Source organism: Anomaloglossus baeobatrachus, unplaced genomic scaffold (genome assembly GCF_048569485.1).
Source record: "Anomaloglossus baeobatrachus isolate aAnoBae1 unplaced genomic scaffold, aAnoBae1.hap1 Scaffold_459, whole genome shotgun sequence".
NCBI classification, from domain to species: domain Eukaryota; kingdom Metazoa; phylum Chordata; class Amphibia; order Anura; family Aromobatidae; genus Anomaloglossus; species Anomaloglossus baeobatrachus.
Window position 1 is genome coordinate 67,631 of NW_027443929.1, and position 21,130 is coordinate 88,760.

The window sequence follows — 21,130 nt, forward strand, 5'->3', positions numbered from 1 at the left end:
TGGAAAGACTGCAAGGGGGAGGGGAGGTGCTTGGAGGAGGAGGAGTTATTCAGATTAATTGCAGTGGGCGGCGGCTGCAAAAAGCATCATTCTTCTTGTTTTTGCTCTGCAAAACAGCCTTTTCAAGGGTTGGCTTGGGTGACAAAATGTCTTCTGTAGGCGTGGGTTTGTCTCCCTCTCCCTAAGATGTGTCCGGTATAGGCCAGGGTGCCACTCAAGGCCGTAACCAATTCGGGTTATAGCTTCTCGGCCTTTTGGCTAAGATCAAGTGTAGTTTCGGAGGACGCTACCTTGGTCGGTACTGGAAGGTGCCTGGGATTGCACGTCTGCCGGCCTTGAGGAAGTGTGTGCGCCTTCTGGTGACACATAGCCCTCTTGTGCCTGGACGGTTCCCAGGCAACGGGAGGCGATCACCTTTGTTATTTTGAAGTCCTACTGATAAACAGAAAAAAAAAAAAATTAAATCTGTTCTTATCAGTTTAATATCTGATACGTCCCCTCTCTGGGGACCATATATTAAATGGATTTTTAGAACAAGGAGATGGAAAAAATCTTGCTCTGTCCACTCCACGCATTGACCTGGTATTGCAGTACCTCCAGGACCGGTGCACCCCTTCTTAACCCAGTTTCCAAAAGCAGAACTCAATTCACCTGATTCAAATGAGCCCCATTAGTGAATTGAAAGAAAGCAAAAACTTTATATGCACCTCAATTTGGCCAATTCACTTTTCACACTTTCACCCTTTTTTTTATCTTTCACACCTTTTACTTGCTTTATTGATGCAAAAGCTGTGCCAAATAGCAAACTCATCTCCACTCAACTTGACCAACTCTGCTATGTCCCGTGCAGTATCTTATTCTCAGTCTTATCTAGATCATTTGCAATTGAATAGAATAGATCCCTTTTGGACACATTGGATTCAGCTGCTGCAGTGACTGCAGGTGTTAGAAGATGCAGACTTGGCATCAGGTGCTGTCTATCAGATTCCACTCCAATTAAAGCTTCCATTGTTTTTCGGTGTTTTCTTTGAGCAATGATGATGTCTTTAGTGATCTGTTGGCTCCCTCTCCTGGAGGAAGAGTTTGCTTGCTCTTGGACTTTCAAAAAGAGAGGTCATGATAGACATTTAGCTTCTGAGCCCAATTGGGGACAGTCATGGGTGATGAATGTTTTGCAACCTGCTGCGAAGCCTGATACCGCAATATAAGGAACGTCAAATACTAAGAATGGGCGGCCTATGAAAGAATTAGTACTTTCATTAAGCATACTTAAACGGCTAATTGGGAATAGACAAACTGTAAAAAGCCCTCTGAGAAAGCCCCTCTCTAACCTTTGTTAGTAAGCTTTTCTGTAGTCTGCCTGTTGATGTATTTTCCGTTTGAACAGTGCACAACATGAAGTGACGGAACACTGGCTTGTCACAATGTCCCCCGCTGACATCACGATAGCGCTGCTGCCTAGAAAGCCAGCTGCGCAGCAGAAGTTGCTCTTTGGGTGGGATGGTGGGCTAATGTATCTATTCCTGCTTGGTGTGAGTTTGACATGATCTAGAGCAACGAGTTCCAGCGGCTAGCGGTTGATTATTGGCTGTAATGGGGCTTTCTGGCTGGTGCCAGCCTTTCTTCTTAGCACACAGGAACCACAATCCCTACACCATGCTTCGATGGATTCTCTCATCCCAGCCCAGTAAAACTACATATTTCACACAGTTATAAGCAGCCCATGGGCATTCACCTGGATTAAAACCCATAACAGCTCATAGACCAAACAATCAATCTACCACTGGACCAAAGACAGGAAGCTAAATCCACTGCCTGCGGTAACTAACTTAATCCTATAGTCTACTCACACAACAAACCCAAGAGAAAGGAAAAAAACATGGCTTCGATTATCCATCCAATGAAAACGCATAACCATTGTGAGCCATTGGACAATGCAATTGCACACATGGTGACATGGTGCACGGCCCAATGAATCAAGTCTGTACTTCATATTCACGGTTTAAGCCCTTGGGTTCTAATGTGTCCAGAGTACATATCCAGAAAGATTCCCTTTCTTTGTGCTAAGCACAAGTCAACAATACGTTGTAAGCAGATTCTATTACCAGTCCCACACCATTTTGTGACGCATAATCGCACAGTGGCCCAATTAAGATTCCAAGTCATCGAACATGTCCCAGCCATACGCAGAGGAGGCGATAGAATTAGGAAGCTCAAAGAAAGGGAATCTTTCTGGATATATACTCTGGGCACGTTGGAACCCAAGGGCTTAAACCATGAATATGAAGAACCGACTTGATTCATTGGGCCGTGCACATTTTTTCTAACGCCCGGTTCTTTTTCGTGTTCACACTATATATGGTTCCAGTATGTATGGAGTTCCATTCTTCCTTGTTTTTTATTTGTCATGTTTGTCTGATTACCTTGTCTAACAGTTTTTTCTCCCCTTTCTTTACCTTCCAGGTTCCCATAGTCACGTGAAATATCCCTGTTGCACTTGATTACGGCTCACTATTCACTATAGGATGTCTTATATCTAACATCACACTCTCACCCATCAGCACTCTATAGGTTTGTATAAGGTATGCGCTTACACATCCGGTCCTCCATAGGTATTTCCACTTATGTAGCACTATCCCTATGATCACTCATAACTCATACCCTTGTAGTCAATTACAGCCTCCTCTCTCCCCTCTCCCCTTCTCCCTTTCCATCTATAATTTTGCCAGTACAATATTAGTTTACATTAGGCACACACTCACATATTCCTTTCCTTAGTGACTTATTGTAATTCACATTCGCATACAATTCTCTATGCCTGCCCCATTACTACATTCATACCTACTTGACCCTATCCTGATACCCCTTGTCTCACCTTGTTGGTCCCTACACCTGTTATCATCTCCTTTCCTGTGTCTGTCTTGTCACACAACACATTTTAGCATATCCCTTGTGCTCCTTATTACCTGTCCTGCCTATTAGAATTATGTCCATTATGTCCATGCATGGCCCAATGAATCAAGTCTGTACTTCATATTCATGGTTTAAGCCTTTGGGTTCCAATGTGCCCAGAGTATATATCCAGAAAGATTCCCTTTCTTTGAGCTTCCTAATTCTATTGCCTCCTCTACGTATGGCTTGGACATGTTCGATGACTTGGAATCTTAATTGGATCACTGTGTGATTATGCGTCACAAAATGGTGTGGGACTGGTAATAGAATCTGCTTACAATGTATTGTTGACTTGTGTTTAGCTCAAAGAAAGAGAATCTTTCTGGATATGTACTCTGGGCACATTAGAACCCAAGGGCTTAAACCGTGAATATGAAGTAAAGACTTGATTCATTGGGCCGTGCACCATGTCACCATGTGTCCAATTGCATTGTCCAATGGCTCACAATGGTTATGCGTTTTCATTGGATGGATAATCGAAGCCATGTTATTTTCCTTTCTGTTGGGTTTGTTGTGTGAGTAGCCTATAGGATTAAGTTGGTTACCGCAGGCAGTGGATTTAACTTCCTGTCTTTGGTCCAGTGGTAGATGGATTGTCTGGTCTATGAGCTGTTATTGGTTTGAATGCAGGTGAATGCCCATGGGCTGCTTATGACTGTGTAAAATATGTAGTTTTACTGGGCTGGGATGAGAGAATCCATTGAAGCATGGTGTAGGGATTGTGGTTCCTGTGTGCTAAGAAGAGAGGCTGGCACCAGCCAGAAAGCCCCATTGCAGCCAATAATCACTTAATAACTTTTTCAACTTGTCATCATATGGGAGGCCTTCCATTCCTTGTAGTAGTCTAGTTGCCCACCTTTGAACTGACTCTAACTTCTGAATGTCCTTTTTAAAATGTGGAGCCCAAAACTGGTTCCCATATTCCAGATGTAGCCTTACAAGTGATTTATAGAGGTTGATCATCTTTACTTATCATTTAAAACTTTCAAACTGGTACACTCAACACATAAAGCCCCCCCCTTTTAAAGAGTAGTTTCCCTGTACCTAAGTGGGGGTCTACCTAGGTTGGAGCGAGTGGACCTTCGGGGTCCGGTGTCAGTGGTGACAGGCAGTGGGGCAGAGGGAACAGTCAGTTCCTCCTCCCTGCTATCATGTGGGGCAGGCGGAGGCGTAGGGGAGCTGGGTACAGGTACATCCCTGGGCACTGGCTCGCGGTTAACCGTTTCCATCATTTCTTCATCCACGGGTTGTGGGAACAGTATCACTGGAAGGATCACCGCACCGTTCTGTGTAGGCCAGTCTGCTGGAAAATCACCCATCATGGTGTGGATTACCTCTTTTTCCTTCTCCACTGGACTGGGAACTGGAGCCTCATCCGCTACTCTCAATGCTGGTGGGCACTTCTTCAGGTGGTCTCGGGAAACCGTGGCCAAAGTCCCCCCCTGGTCACGGCTGATCTGGTAGGCCTTCCCATTCTCCCATCCTGTGGGCTGGACTACATACGGGGTTTTTTCCCATTGATCATCCAGCTTGTGGGCCCTTCTTTTCCGCTTCAGCACTACATCCCCAGGTTGGAAGGAACCGGCAGGCGCCTTCTTGTTGAAGCACTGCTCCTGTTGTCCCCGACTCCGGCACAAGTTCTTTTCAACATACTCCTGGACCTGTCGGTACTGTGTCCTCCGCCGAGTGTCCCATTCAGCTGTCGACAGGAGTGCTTCTGAAGCTTCCAAGCCCATTTCCAGATCCACTGGTAGCCGGCCGGGACGAGCTCTCATCAGGTATGCTAGAGTGCATTTCGTAGAGCTGGAAGGGATGTTGTTGTACATATCGACCAGGTCAGGTAGCTTCTCCAGCCACAGGTTCCGCTCTTCCAGTGGTAACGTCTTGAGGAGGCCCAGGACCAAGTGGTTCATCTTTTCACAAATGCCATTGGTTTGGGCGTGGTAAGGCGTGGTCCGGATTTTCTTGCAGCCGTACAACTGGCAGAATTCCTGGAATACCTCTGCTTCAAAGGCCGGACCCTGGTCGGTAAGCACCCTCTCCGGGTACCAATGCGGTCAACAGAAATAAGCCTGGAAAGCCTTAGCAGCGGTGCGGCCGGTTAAGTCCTTAACTGGGACAACCACCAGGAACCTCGAGTAGTGGTCTACGATGGTCAGAGCGTAGGTGTACCCACTTCGGCTGGGGGTGAGCTTTACATGGTCAAGGGGAACCAGCTCCAGCGGTTGGTGTGTAATGATCGGGTGTAGGGGTGCCTTCTGGCTGGCCTCGTCCTTCCTTCTCAATGCGCAAGGGCCACATTCTCGGCACCAGGCCTCCACAGATTCCCGCATTCCACTCCAATAGAACCGCTCTCTTAACAACATCTCTAGCTTCTTCCACCCGAAGTGCACTGCACCATCATGGTATGCTTGCAGGACGGTGGGCACTTTAGCCTGGGGAATCACCAGCTGGCGGATCTTCTCGTGAGTCTTTGGATTAATCAGCTCGCGATACAACTTCCCCTGGTGTAGGTATAGCCGGGTCCGTTCTTGCCACAGACGTTGGGCTTCGGCAGGGGCAGCAGGGTCTATCCCAGCAGAACCCTGTTCCACTAGAGTCTTGACCAGGCGGACAGCAGGTGCCTGGTCCTGAGCTTCCTGCCAGTCCTGTCGGGGCAGCGGATCCAGGTTCACCCGTTGTTGGTAGACGTGCACCTTCTCAGTGAATGGCCGGTGAAATGCAGGCAACTCGATCTCTTCGAGGTCATCATCCTCTGGCCCCTCTTCCGACAGGTGGGGCATCCGGGAGAGTGCATTGGCATTGACGTTGGTACGGCCGGCCCGGTACTTGATGGTGAAATCGTAGTTGGCTAACCTGGTCACCCACCGCTGCTCCAACGCGCCCAGCTTGGCCGTATCTAGATGGGTCAGCAGGTTATTGTCTGTGTACGCGGTGAACTTGGCTGCTGCCAGGTAATGGCGGAAACGCTCGGTGATAGCCCACACCAGTGCCAAGAGCTCAAGCTTGAAGGAGATGTAGTTCTCAGGGTTCCTCTCAGTCGGTCGGAGTTTTCGGCTAGCATAAGCTATTACCTTTTCCCTTCTGTCTTGGACCTGGGATAGAACAGCCCCCAAGCCCACATTGCTGGCGTCGGTGTAGAGGATGAATAGGCGGCTGTAGTCAGGGTACGCTAGGATTTCCTCTCCGGTCAGGGCTGTTCTCAGCTGGCGGAAGGATTCCTCATGCTTTTCTTCCCACACCAATGGGGCTACTAGGGATCTACCACCCTTGGTCTGTCCTACGAGGAGGTCTTGCATGGGGGCAGCCATCTTTGTGTACCCCTTAATGAAGCGACGGTAATATCCCACCAGGCCCAGAAACTGCCTCACTTCCCTCACTGTGGTCGGTCTCGGCCAGTCTTGGATGGCGGTGATCTTCTCGGGGTTGGGGGCGACACCTTCCGCACCAACCACATGTCCTAGGTACTGCACTCTGGGTTTCAGCAGATGACACTTTGAGGGCTTCAACTTCATCCCATACTTGGCAAGGGACGCGAACACCTCGGCTAGGTGCTCCAGGTGGGCTTCATACGTCTGTGAGTACACAATCACATCATCCAAGTACAGCAAAACGGTCCCATAGGCAGTCTTCTCTCGGTCTTCCGGTGCCACGGCCACCTGCCAGTACCCGCTGGTGAGGTCAAGGGTGGAGAAGTAGTTAGCGGTTCTCAGCGAGGCCAGGGACTCTTTGATGCGGGGCAGAGGGTAAGCATCCTTATGCGTTATCTGGTTAATCTTCCGGTAATCCACACACATCCGCATGGTGCCATCCTTCTTCTTAACCAGCACCAACGGAGCGGCCCAGGGACTACAGCTGTCCCTAATAACCTCTGCCTCCTTCATGTTCCTCAACATGTCTTTGGCGCATTGGTAGTGCGCAGGGGGAATAGGCCTGTATCTCTCTTTAATAGGGGAGTGTGTACCGGTAGGGATGTGGTGTTGAACCCCTTTAATCTGCCCAAAATCTAGAGGGTGCTTGCTAAAAACCCGCTCATACTCCTGTACCACCCGGTATACCCCTTCCTTGTGGTGTATGGGGGTATCATCAGTGCCGACATGTAGCTCTCGATACCACTCGCCTAACTCCCCCAGGGATGAGTGGGAACCGGCAGCAGGCGGTGTGACCGGGGGAACGGCTTCATGGATCGTGTGGGGATCTAGAGTGAACAATTTGGCAAGGGTAGCGTACCGGGTGGTGCATGAATGCACACATATTGGTTTTATAATCTTATTGTATTACTTTATATTCTTATTTCACTTGTGCATATCTCCACCATAATCCTGGCTAAGAAATATAGCTTTTTTTGGGGTACACAGGTAGTAAGGTCTTCTTTCTATTTCTTTAGGGGTGATATAGCCTGGTGGAACTCTAGACCTCTAACATTATATATGCACCCTTTTTCTTTATGGTTCTTGGACACCTTATAACATTCTTCCATACATATATATCTTTCTCATAAATTATAAATAATTAGGCATTTTTATATATTTTATTTACATTTTCATAAATAACTTTTTACAAAGCATGGGGGACATTCTCACATACATATAATTTTCATGTACGCATTCTGAAAATTTACGCATAAACCGTACACACTCCTTTTTGTAACAATTTCTATAACTCATTCGCTGAACTCTCATCCCGGATATTCATTCTTACACCGAATTTCCTGTTATAACACAACATTCATGATTTTTATTCAATTTATTTTTATTTTTTAGGTTTATTAGTAGTGATGAGCGAGTACTAAAAAGCTCGGGTGCTCGAAGCTCGGGCCGAGCCTCCCAAGATACTCGTGTACTCGGCCCGAGCACCGAGCCCAATGTTATCCTATGGGAGACCCGAGTATTTTTGTGAAATGACCACCGGCAGCATGTAGAAACCCTAAAAATGGCACAAAAGTCTCCGAAGAGTGCTCAAATGACATGGCAACAGCATGGGGAAGACCCCTTGAAGCATTTATCACTCAAAAGTCACAGCTGTGAATAATTTTGTCCACGTTTTACGCCATTTTTACGGACTCACCAGAAAACCTTCCAAAATGACACCAAAATGATTTTTCATAGCGGAAATGTTAAGGGCACATACCCAATAGTGAGATAGAGCTAATGTATGTTACTTTTTGAGATCAATACATGAAAGATTTTACGTAAAACATTGTGTGGCACTCCGATGTCCCTGAGAAGAGACGTACATAAAGGCCTCTGAGTCTAATGTGCCCATTTTGAGGAACTGAGTCTTTGTAGTATTTTCCTTTGCCAGGGCAGTCCAAAATTGTGAGGTTCACCAATGCCCCTGCATACAGACGTGCATGATGGCCTGTAAACCTGAAGTGCCCATTGTAAGGAAGTGGGTCTATTGTAGTATAGCCCTTAGGCAGGGCAGCCAAAAATTGGGAGGCTCCACGTTGTCCCTGGATAGAGACGTGCATGAGGGCCTCAAAACATTAAGTGTCCAGTGTCAGGAAGTGGGTGTATTATAGTATAGCCCTTAGGCAGGGCAGCCAAAAATTGGGAGGCTCTACGTTGTCCCTGGATAGAGACGTGCATGAGGGCCTGTAAACCTGAAGTGCCCATTGGAAGGAAGTGGGTCTTTTGTAGTATAGCCCTTTGGCAGGGCAGCCAAAAATTGGGAGGCTCCACGTTGTCCCTGGATAGAGACGTGCATGAGGGCCTGTAAACCTGAAGTGCCCATTGGAAGGAAGTGGGTCTTTTGTAGTATAGCCCTTTGGCAGGGCAGCCAAAAATTGGGAGGCTCCACGTTGTCCCTGGATAGAGACATGCATGAGGGCCTCAAAACATTAAGTGTCCATTGTCAGGAAGTGGGTGTATTATAGTATAGCCCTTAGGCAGGGCAGCCAAAAATTGGGAGGCTCCACGTTGTCCCTGGATAGAGACGTGCATGAGGGCCTGTAAACCTGAAGTGCCCATTGGAAGGAAGTGGGTCTTTTGTAGTATAGCCCTTTGGCAGGGCAGCCAAAAATTGGGAGGCTCCACGTTGTCCCTGGATAGAGACGTGCATGAGGGCCTCAAAACATTAAGTGTCCATTGTCAGGAAGTGGGTCTTTTGTAGTATAGCCCTTTGGCAGGGCAGCCAAAAATTGGGAGGCTCCACGTTGTCCCTGGATAGAGACGTGCATGAGGGCCTCAAAACATTAAGTGTCCATTGTCAGGAAGTGGGTGTATTATAGTATAGCCCTTAGGCAGGGCAGCCAAAAATTGGGAGGCTCCACGTTGTCCCTGGATAGAGACGTGCATGAGGGCCTCAAAACATTAAGTGTCCATTGTCAGGAAGTGGGTCTTTTGTAGTATAGCCCTTTGGCAGGGCAGCCAAAAATTGGGAGGCTCCACGTTGTCCCTGGATAGGGACGTGCATGAGGGCCTCAAAACATTAAGTGTCCATTGTCAGGAAGTGGGTGTATTATAGTATAGCCCTTTGGCAGGGCAGCCAAAAATTGGGAGGCTCCACGTTGTCCCTGCATAGAGACGTGCATGAGGGCCTCAAAACATTGTTCCCATTGCAAAGGAGCGGGTCTCCTGTCGTTGTAATGTCCATTCTGCAAAGAATGGGCGAAAAAAATTACCACTGGGGGTATACCTGAAACAAAGGCCTAACTCTTGTAACGGTCATCATGGTGGCGCATGAGGAGAAGGAGGAGCAGTCCAGCGATTATCCAAAGTCCAGAAGTGTGTACCCATGGGTGACTGGAGGTACATGGCAAATTCCCGTTACAAACTTTAAATTCCGCTCTCATTTGCTGGTGGTGTGGTGAAGTCTGGCCCAATCCAACCCTTGTTCATCTTGATCAGAGTCAGCCTGTCAGCATTTTCAGTTGACAGGCGGGTGCGTTTATCTGTAATGATTCCACCTGCGGCACTAAAAACACGCTCTGACAAAACGCTAGCGGCAGGGCAGGCCAGGACTTCCAAGGCGTAGAGAGCCAATTCATGCCACGTGTCCACCTTGGATACCCAATAATTGTAAGGCACAGAGGAATGTCGGAGTACAGTTGTTCGATCTGCAAGGTACTCCTTGAGCATCTGGGCAAACTTAGGATTTCTTGTGGCACTACCCCGCACCTCAGGGGCTGTGGTACGTGAGGGGCTGAGAAAACTGTCCCACATCTTAAAGACTGTTCCCCTACCTCTGGCGGATTGGACTTGTGCCTCTCTCGGCTGTACGCCTTGGTTGTCCACTGATTCCTGACCTATGCCGCTAGCGTTTTGTGAGGGGAATGCTTTGCCTACTTCCGTGACTATGGCCTTCCGGAACTGCTGCATTTTGGTTGACCTCTCCGCCTCGGGAATAAGAGACATAAAGTTCTCCTTGTAGCGTGGGTCTAACAGTGTTACCAACCAGTAATGATTGTCGGCCAAGATGTTCTTAACGCGAGGGTCACGAGACAGGCAGCTTACCATAAAGTCAGCCATGTGCGCCAGACTCTTAACAGCCAGGACTTCAGTAGCCTGACCAACACGTTGACTGAACATGCTGTCCTCCTCCTCCTCCTCCTCCTCCTCCTCATCTACCCTGTCCTCTGGCCAGCCACGCTGAACCGAGGATATGACTGGTGTGCATGTCATATCCTCAATTTGGCCGGAGATTTGCTCCATGTCTTCATCCTCCTCCTCGTCATAGTCCTCCACTGCACGTTGTGATGAGACGAGGCTGGGCTGTGTGTTATCACCCACACCCACTACTGTTTCTTGCTGCAACTCATCGCGCTCCGCCTGCAATGCATCATGTTTGGTTTTGAGCAGAGACCGTTTTAGAAGGCAGAGTAGCGGTATGGTGACGCTAATAATGGCGTCATCTTATACCTTTATGATGTTATTGTTTATTCTAAAGCAAACAAGATTTTAGGGTGTATAAAAAGGGAGATTAGATCCGGTGATCCCAACGTATTGTTAACCCTCTATAAATCACTTGTAAGGCCACATCTGGAATATGGGGTAAAGTCCTGAACAGGTTGATAACCATTGGTTTGAGCATGGTAGGGTGTAGTGCGCATCTTCCTGCATCCGCCATAACCTTCCCTTAGGATATACTGTGCCCTTATCAGATTGGTTGTACAAGGTTGCTTCTCTTATTGGATGGATTTCAAGCTGCATGGATAATGTTCATTTAAATGATGTGGATAGAAAGACTGAAGATATCTACATGTAGTCCATCATGAATCAATACTATTTTACACAGTCATAAGCAGCCCATGGGCATTCACCTGCATTCAAACCAATAACAGCTCATAGACCAGACAATCCATCTACCACTGGACCAAAGACAGGAAGTTAAATCCACTGCCTGCGGTAACCAACTTAATCCTATAGGCTACTCACACAACAAACCCAACAGAAAGGAAAAAAACATGGCTTCGATTATCCATCCAATGAAAACGCATAACCATTGTGAGCCATTGGACAATGCAATTGGACACTTGGTGACATGGTGCACGGCCCAATGAATCAAGTCTTTACTTCATATTCACGGTTTAAGCCCTTGGGTTCTAATGTGCCCAGAGTACATATCCAGAAAGATTCTCTTTCTTTGAGCTAAACACAAGTCAACAATACATTGTAAGCAGATTCTATTACCAGTCCCACACCATTTTGTGACGCATAATCACACAGTGATCCAATTAACATTCCAAGTCATCGAACATGTCCAAGCCATACTCAGAGGAGGCAATAGAATTAGGAAGCTCAAAGAAAGGGAATCTTTCTGGATATATACTCTGGGCACATTGGAACCCAAAGGCTTAAACCATGAATATGAAGTACAGACTTGATTCATTGGGCCATGCATGGACATAATGGACATAATTCTAATAGGCAGGACAGGTAATAAGGAGCACAAGTTATATGCTAAAATGTGTTGTGTGACAAGACAGACACAGGAAAGGACATGATAACAGGTGTAGGGACCAACAAGGTGAGACAAGGGGTATCAGGATAGGGTCAAGTAGGTATGAATGTAGTAATGGGGCAGGCATAGAGAATTGTATGTGAATGTGAATTACAATAAATCACTAAGGAAAGGAATATGTGAGTGTGTGCCTAATGTAAACTAATATTGTACTGGCAAAATTATAGATGGAAAGGGAGAAGGGGAGGGGGGGAGAGAGGAGGCTGTAATTGACTACAAGGGTATGAGTTATGAGTGATCATAGGGATAGTGTTACATAAGTGGAAATACCTATGGAGGACCGGATGTGTAAGCGCATACCTTATACAAACCTATAGAGTGCTGATGGGTGAGAGTGTGATGTTAGATATAAGACATCCTATAGTGAATAGTGAGCCGTAATCAAGTGCAACAGGGATATTTCACGTGACTATGGGAACCTGGAAGGTAAAGAAAGGGGAGAAAAAACTGTTAGACAAGGTAATCAGACATAATGTAACCAGTTGATCAGACATGATCACCTGGTTTGAGACCCCCTGCCTTACACTATATAGATATCATGTTCATTCCCCATCTATCTTGCTCAGGAGAGCATCTCCCTCCCCCGGCACCAAGAGCAGCTCATACTGAATTGTTACATTGACTAGTAACACTGCACACAGAAATGCACCTTAATATTCCACTGTTAACCCTTTCCTCCCAGCAGTAACACACAACTCCTCACCTTGATATCATGGTGATTTATGGTCAGAATGACTTCAATGCGATCAGTGATTTCTATTCTAGCTCTGCTCACATAGATTTTATATCCACACTCAACTATAGGCCGTTCTTCATATTTTGGGGGCTTTTAGTCAGATATACTAGTTTGTGCCTGTATAGTATTGGTGTAGATGGGAGTGTAGGGCATGGGTTACATGGCACTGTGGTGGAATACTGATGGGAGGTATTGGTGCTGTGTTTGATGCTTCTACTGGGTATTTTCCTACAAATACTGGAACAGCTCACTGCTTAGAATGATCCTTCCCAGCTCTATAATATATTATATATACCCCACAATGCAGGCTCACACACACATTTGTCTCAAGTGTGTTGTAGGGACACAGATACAGTCTTGGTCATGTGACTAAAGGCTACTTTACACACTGCGATATCGGTCCCGATATCGCTAGTGTGGGTACCCGCCCCCATCTGTTGCGCGACACGGGCAAATCGCTGCCCATGCCGCACAACACCGACCAGACCCGTCACACATACTTACCTGCCCGGCGACGTCGCTGTGTCCGGCGAACCGCCTCCTTTCTAAGGGGGCGGTCCGTGCGGCGTCACAGCGACGTCACTGAGCGACCGCCCAATAGCAGCGGAGGGGCGGAGATGAGTGGCCGGAACATCCCGCCCACCTCCTTCCTTCCTCATAGCGGCTGGGAGGCAGGTAAGGAGAGGTTCCTCGTTTCTGCGGTGTCACACGGAGCGATGTGTGCTACCGCAGGAGCGACGAACTACATCGTTACTGCTGCAGTAACGATAATCGAGAATGGAGACCCATGTCACCGATGAGCGATTTTGCACGTTTTTGCAACGATGCAAAATCGCTCATCGGTATCACACGCAGCAACATCGCTAATGCGGCCGGATGTGCGTCACAAATTCCGTGACCCCAACGACTCCGCATTAGCGATGTCGCAGCGTGTAAAGCCCCCTTTAGTGGGAGTGGTGTACAGGGTCTTAGCAGTAAAGAGTATTCCATATTTCTGCCAGATACCCACAGAGATATTGAAATCTGAAAAAAGAGACTTCTGCTCATTGAAGGTAAGAACTGCTCACATAGCGTTCAACTCCACAGCAAACGAGTGCTCTAGCACTGGCATCTCAGCAGGGATATTCCCCTACTACACATGTGTGTCTAGGTCACTGTGACAGTTTACAGGACATAACTCAGGGCACCTAGACAGAAGGCAGAGGGACTACTTTCTATTTCTGGTGTAGAGCTTAGTACAATATATATATATTTATACTATTACATGGGACACATGTACCTTGTATTACCATTATTCGCTGTATATGAACCCCTTTTCTCCAGGCATTATTTGTCTATAGCATTTTTCACGAACCTGAGGCAACTGAGAACCCTTCAGTGAAGGAATTCCACTAACCCTCACAATACCTACCAGGGGCCTCCCTGCAGTAACTCAGGTAGTTGTACCCATTCTCTTTCCGCATTCTATGTGTTCTTCTTCTTTCTTCTTTTTTTTCTTTTTTCTTCTTTTTATTTCTATCATGTAGTTCAGGGGTTTATAGATATATGTCCTGCATCTCATATTTCCTTTAGTGGTGCTTCTTACCCATTCTCATATCATTTACCCTAGTATTTCATGATCCTGAGGCGACTGAGAACCCTTTAATAAAGGAATCCTTTTTCACCTGAATTGTCAAGTGATACTTACCAGTGACTATCACGTAATGTTACAGGTAGTTCCATTTTCTTCCTCTTCTTTCTCTCCTTTCTTCTTTGTCACACGGTCCATTGTGTTATAGCCCACGTGTCATGATAACACTTGTACCATCTTTTCATTTAGATTCCACCTACAATTATTTACCGATTCCAGTTCTGGAATAGGCTTTCATCATCTACTCACTAGAATTCTCAAGTTCATAAGGTACTGAGACATATACATGTTCACACCATTATAAAGAACAAAGTATAAACATTGAGGTTTTTCTCACACCCATGTTCCTGTGTTCTTTGATATGATATGTGTTCATTTCCTTCACTATATAGGATTGCAAGTTTTCCATTTGTACCTTAATGGCAATGACGCTATACAATTGAACACATATCATCCTGTTATCCATATAGGTGTGTATTTACCTGCTTGACTATTTTTGGTTGTTTGATCCAGAATGTTTCTCCAGATAGGTCATGTGGAAATTTTCTTTCCTCAGTACAAATGTTTTCACTATGGCTTTGGAAAATTTTTTTGTATGTGCATCATGGTCATTTGACCCATTGTACTCTCAAGTAGCAATATATTGTACTTTTATGTTGTACTATGTACTAATTACGTGTTTATATGGTTTTGTAACCCTTTATGATCTTAGATAACTTTATCCTTGATAAAGACCTAAAAACAAGCTCGAAACGTTGGATGAATTATCCTTTTGCACAAATAAAGAATTTTCAGCATTCTAAGAGTTCTTTTCTTACGTTATTGATCACTATAGTGTGCCAGAGCTATTTCTATTGAATTGACTCTTATTTTTTCTGAGCACCTGCTATATACACAGTGAGCCAGACATATTCAATTTTCATTCAGAAGGCAGAGGGAAGCCTTAGCAGCTGAGCCTATATCTTGGCTTGTGAGCATTAGAACAGGCCGGCGATTACAGGGTAACATGAAAAATGTCCAGCTTGCATTATGACTAGAACATGACAATATCCTTTTAAGTACTAACCTATGATGCGTTCCTAAGCAGTTGATGTTATATGTTCTACATTTCATTTTCTGCATACTTTCCAAGTAGTAGAATTTGCTTTGATATAGGCAACTGGATTTTCACAATGAAAAGGCAAAGGATAACGCCCGAAAAAGACGCCATACATTATGTCAGTGCCATCACTGACAAACCTGGATTGACCATGAAATACATCAATCCCCTTAAAGGTGAGTTAAAACAAGTTTTAACTAAATTGCCTTAATATTGTCATGCATTAGAATGACTGTCTTAGGTAATGATAAATATTTTCTACAGGAAGAGGAGTGTTTGCTGAAACTGAAATCGAAAAAGGGAGTTTTGTTGCAGAATATCGAGGTGAGCTCACGTATGCACTTACGATGGTAGACAACTACTCGAGATTTATGGTTGTGGTACAAGTCAAAGATCTAATGGCCCATACTGCAGCGAAGGTCTTCCAAGCACACTTATGCAGACCTCATGGCTACTCAGAGAGAGTCCTCACAGATCAAGGCACTGCCTTTGAAGCGGAAATCTTCAAGGACTTCTGCAGCTTTTACCGATGCAGGAAGATGCGTACTACACCCTACCATGCTCAAACCAATGGTTATCAACCTGCTCAGGACTTTACCCCATATTCCAGATGTGGCCTTACAAGTGATTTATAGAGGGGTAACAATACGTTGGGATCATCGGATCTAATCTCCCTTTTTATACACCCTAAAATCTTGTTTGCGTTAGAATAAACAATAACATCATAAAGGTATAGCAGTACCGTTTCAAAGTTTCGGTGTCCCAAGCAGCATTCCATCAGCCTCTGGAAGGTTCCTGGCAAATTGCACAGCTCGAAGGGCATGCTTTTGAACTCGCAGAGACCCATCGGGGTGGCAAAGGCGGTCTTCTCCCGGTCTGCCTCAGCAACGGACACTTGCCAATAGTGACTAGTGAGATCAAGGGTAGAAAAATAATTTGCAGTTGTCAATGCAGCTAGCTATTCCTCAATACAGGGGAGTGGTGCTGTCCTTCTTCTTTAACAGGACCAACGGAGCTGCCCAGAGGCTACAACTGTCACGGATAACCCCAGCCTCCTTCATGTTGCTCAACATGTCCTTGGTACACTGGTAATGTGCAGGTAGATTTGGCTTATATCTCTCTTTGATGGGTGGGTGTGCACTTGTGGGGATGTAGTGTTTGACCCCTTTTATTTTTCAAAAGTCTAGCGGATGTTTGCTGAAGACTTGCTCGTATTCTTGCACTAGCCTGTAGACCCCCTTCTTGTGATGTGAAGGTGTGGAGTCAGTGCCTACGTGTAATTCCTTACACCACTCCTCTGGCTGACTTGGTGAGCTGTCACTGAATGGGTGGGCTGAAGCAATGGTGGATGCTGCTGTTTGGATAGCATGTGTATCTACTGAGAACAGCTTATCAATGGTGGCAAATCGGAGCAGCTTAATCTTTTGCTCTCCGCAGTTCAACACTCTCATGGGCACTCTTCCCTTCCATATTAATGAATAAAACTATGATGTAAATAGCATATAGATACCCCACAAATGCAGATAAAAGTAGGTTATGGGAAAAGGGGGAAGAGAGAAACAGGAAAATAGTGGAATAAAGTATACCTTCCAGGTGGGAGAGGAAATGGCAGCACAGCCAGTGGAGGTGAAGCAAGGGGAGCCTGCAACTAAAGAGTTGAGAGCGTTATCACATGGTGACTGAGCCTGATTGTAACGGGAGCATAGAGGTGCCGATCCTGTCTTACCTGCGTTGGTGTAGAAGTGGGTGTCCTGTGGTGGAGTCAGCTATGTGCAGTGGTGGCCGTGGGTTCTTTTATGTGCGACCGTAGTAATAGCTGTGCCCACTTCCTGTATGGGAGTGGAATGCAGTGAGGCTAATGGAACGCACGCCTGCGCATTTGTGTTTAACGTCGCGCATGTGCAGAACGGAGAAAAGGCTGCGCTCACTTCCTAATGAAAGGGAGTGAGACGCAGCTGGGAAGGGAAGGGAAAAGATTAGGGTTTGGGGATGATGAAAGGGCTTTCTACGGGCAAGGATGGCAAAGGGTGGCAGTGACGGAAAGTCAGGCAGATGGTCCTGTCCTGTCCTGTCCGTCCGTCTTTTTGTATCATGAATTGGAAAGACTGCAAGGGGGAGGGGAGGTGCTTGTGCCCAAAAGGAGGAGTTATTCAGATTCATTGCAGTGGGCGGCGGCTGCAAAAAGCACCATTCTCCTTGTTTTTGCTCTGCAAAACAGCCTTTTCAAGGGTTTGGCTTGGGTGCCAAAATGTCTTCTGTAGGCGTGGGTTTGTCTCCCTCTCCCTAAGATGTGTCCGGTATAGGCCAGGGTGCCACTCAAGGCCGTAACCAATTCGGGTTATAGCTTCTCGGCCTTTTGGCTAAGATCAAGTGTAGTTTCGGAGGACGCTACCTTGGTCGGTACTGGAAGGTGCCTGGGATTGCACGTCTGCCGGCCTTGAGGGAGTGTGTGCGCCTTCTGGTGACACATAGCCCTCTTGTGCCTGGACGGTTCCCAGGCAACGGGAGGCGATCACCTTTGTTATTTTGAAGTCCTACTGATAAACAGAAAAAAAATGAAAATCCAGTTGCCTATATCAAAGCAAATTCTACTACTTGTAAAGTATGCAGAAAATGAAATGTAGAACATATAACATCAACTGCTTAGGAACGCATCATAGGTTAGTACTTAAAAGGATATTGTCATGTTCTAGTCATAATGCAAGCTGGACATTTTTCATGTTACCCTGTAATCGCCGGCCTGTTCTAATGCTCACAAGCCAAGATATAGGCTCAGCTGCTAAGGCTTCCCTCTGCCTTCTGAATGAAAATTGAATATGTCTGGCTCACTGTGTATATAGCAGGTGCTCAGAAAAAATAAGAGTCAATTCAATAGAAATAGCTCTGGCACACTATAGTGATCAATAACGTAAGAAAAGAACTCTTAGAATGCTGAAAATTCTTTATTTGTGCAAAAGGATAATTCATCCAACGTTTCGAGCTTGTTTTTAGGTCTTTATCAAGGATAAAGTTATCTAAGATCATAAAGGGTTACAAAACCATATAAACACGTAATTAGTACATAGTACAACATAACAGTACAATATATTGCTACTTGAGAGTACAATGGGTCAAATGACCATGATGCACATACAAAAAAATTTTCCAAAGCCATAGTGAAAACATTTGTACTGAGGAAAGAAAATTTCCACATGACCTATCTGGAGAAACATTCTGGATCAAACAACCAAAAATAGTCAAGCAGGTAAATACACACCTATATGGATAACAGGATGATATGTGTTCAATTGTATAGCGTCATTGCCATTAAGGTACAAATGGAAAACTTGCAATCCTATATAGTGAAGGAAATGAACACATATCATATCAAAGAACACAGGAACATGGGTGTGAGAAAAACCTCAATGTTTATACTTTGTTCTTTATAATGGTGTGAACATGTATATGTCTCAGTACCTTATGAACTTGAGAATTCTAGTGAGTAGATGATGAAAGCCTATTCCAGAACTGGAATCGGTAAATAATTGTAGGTGGAATCTAAATGAAAAGATGGTACAAGTGTTATCATGACACGTGGGCTATAACACAATGGACCGTGTGACAAAGAAGAAAGGAGAGAAAGAAGAGGAAGAAAATGGAACTACCTGTAACATTACGTGATAGTCACTGGTAAGTATCACTTGACAATTCAGGTGAAAAAGGATTCCTTTATTAAAGGGTTCTCAGTCGCCTCAGGATCATGAAATACTAGGGTAAATGATATGAGAATGGGTAAGAAGCACCACTAAAGGAAATATGAGATGCAGGACATATATCTATAAACCCCTGAACTACATGATAGAAATAAAAAGAAGAAAAAAGAAAAAAAAGAAGAAAGAAGAAGAACACATAGAATGCGGAAAGAGAATGGGTACAACTACCTGAGTTACTGCAGGGAGGCCCCTGGTAGGTATTGTGAGGGTTAGTGGAATTCCTTCACTGAAGGGTTCTCAGTTGCCTCAGGTTCGTGAAAAATGCTATAGACAAATAATGCCCGGAGAAAAGGGGTTCATATACAGCGAATAATGGTAATACAAGGTACATGTGTCCCATGTAATAGTATAAATATATATATATTGTACTAAGCTCTACACCAGAAATAGAAAGTAGTCCCTCTGCCTTCTGTCTAGGTGCCCTGAGTTATGTCCTGTAAACTGTCACAGTGACCTAGACACACATGTGTAGTAGGGGAATATCCCTGCTGAGATGCCAGTGCTAGAGCACTCGTTTGCTGTGGAGTTGAACGCTATGTGAGTAGTTCTTACCTTCAATGAGCAGAAGTCTCTTTTTTCAGATTTCAATATCTCTGTGGGTATCTGGCAGAAATATGGAATACTCTTTACTGCTAAGACCCTGTACATCACTCCCACTAAAGGGGGCTTTACACGCTGCGACATCGCTAATGCGGAGTCGTTGGGGTCACGGAATTTGTGACGCACATCCGGCCGCATTAGCGATGTTGCTGCGTGTGATACCGATGAGCGATTTTGCATCGTTGCAAAAACGTGCAAAATCGCTCATCGGTGACATGGGTCTCCATTCTCGATTATCGTTACTGCAGCAGTAACGATGTAGTTCGTCGCTCCTGCGGTAGCACACATCGCTCCGTGTGACACCGCAGAAACGAGGAACCTCTCCTTACCTGCCTCCCAGCCGCTATGAGGAAGGAAGGAGGTGGGCGGGATGTTCCGGCCACTCATCTCCGCCCCTCCGCTGCTATTGGGCCGTCGCTCAGTGACGTCGCTGTGACGCCGCACGGACCGCCCCCTTAGAAAGGAGGCGGTTCGCCGGACACAGCGACGTCGCCGGGCAGGTAAGTATGTGTGACGGGTCTGGTCGGTGTTGTGCGGCATGGGCAGCGATTTGCCCGTGTCGCGCAACAGATGGGGGCGGGTACCCACACTAGCGATATCGGGACCGATATCGCAGTGTGTAAAGTAGCCTTTAGTCACATGACCAAGACTGTATCTGTGTCCCTACAACACACTTGAGACAAATGTGTGTGTGAGCCTGCATTGTGGGGTATATATAATATATTATAGAGCTGGGAAGGATCATTCTAAGCAGTGAGCTGTTCCAGTATTTGTAGGAAAATACCCAGTAGAAGCATCAAACACAGCACCAATACCTCCCATCAGTATTCCACCACAGTGCCATGTAACCCATGCCCTACACTCCCATCTACACCAATACTATACAGGCACAAACTAGTATATCTGACTAAAAGCCCCCAAAATATGAAGAACGGCCTATAGTTGAGTGTGGATATAAAATCTATGTGAGCAGAGCTAGAATAGAAATCACTGATCGCATTGAAGTCATTCTGACCATAAATCACCATGATATCAAGGTGAGGAGTTGTGTGTTACTGCTGGGAGGAAAGGGTTAACAGTGGAATATTAAGGTGCATTTCTGTGTGCAGTGTTACTAGTCAATGTAACAATTCAGTATGAGCTGCTCTTGGTGCCGGGGGAGGGAGATGCTCTCCTGAGCAAGATAGATGGGGAATGAACATGATATCTATATAGTGTAAGGCAGGGGGTCTCAAACCAGGTGATCATGTCTGATCAACTGGTTACATTATGTCTGATTACCTTGTCTAACAGTTTTTTCTCCCCTTTCTTTACCTTCCAGGTTCCCATAGTCACGTGAAATATCCCTGTTGCACTTGATTACGGCTCACTATTCACTATAGGATGTCTTATATCTA

General features: G+C 45.7%; 1 pseudogene; it reads left to right on the plus strand.

Moving 5' to 3' along the window:
- The first annotated feature begins 409 nt into the window (after positions 1-409).
- LOC142280573 (U2 spliceosomal RNA) lies at positions 410-616 on the plus strand (annotated as a pseudogene).
- The last annotated feature ends 20,514 nt before the right edge of the window (positions 617-21,130 follow it).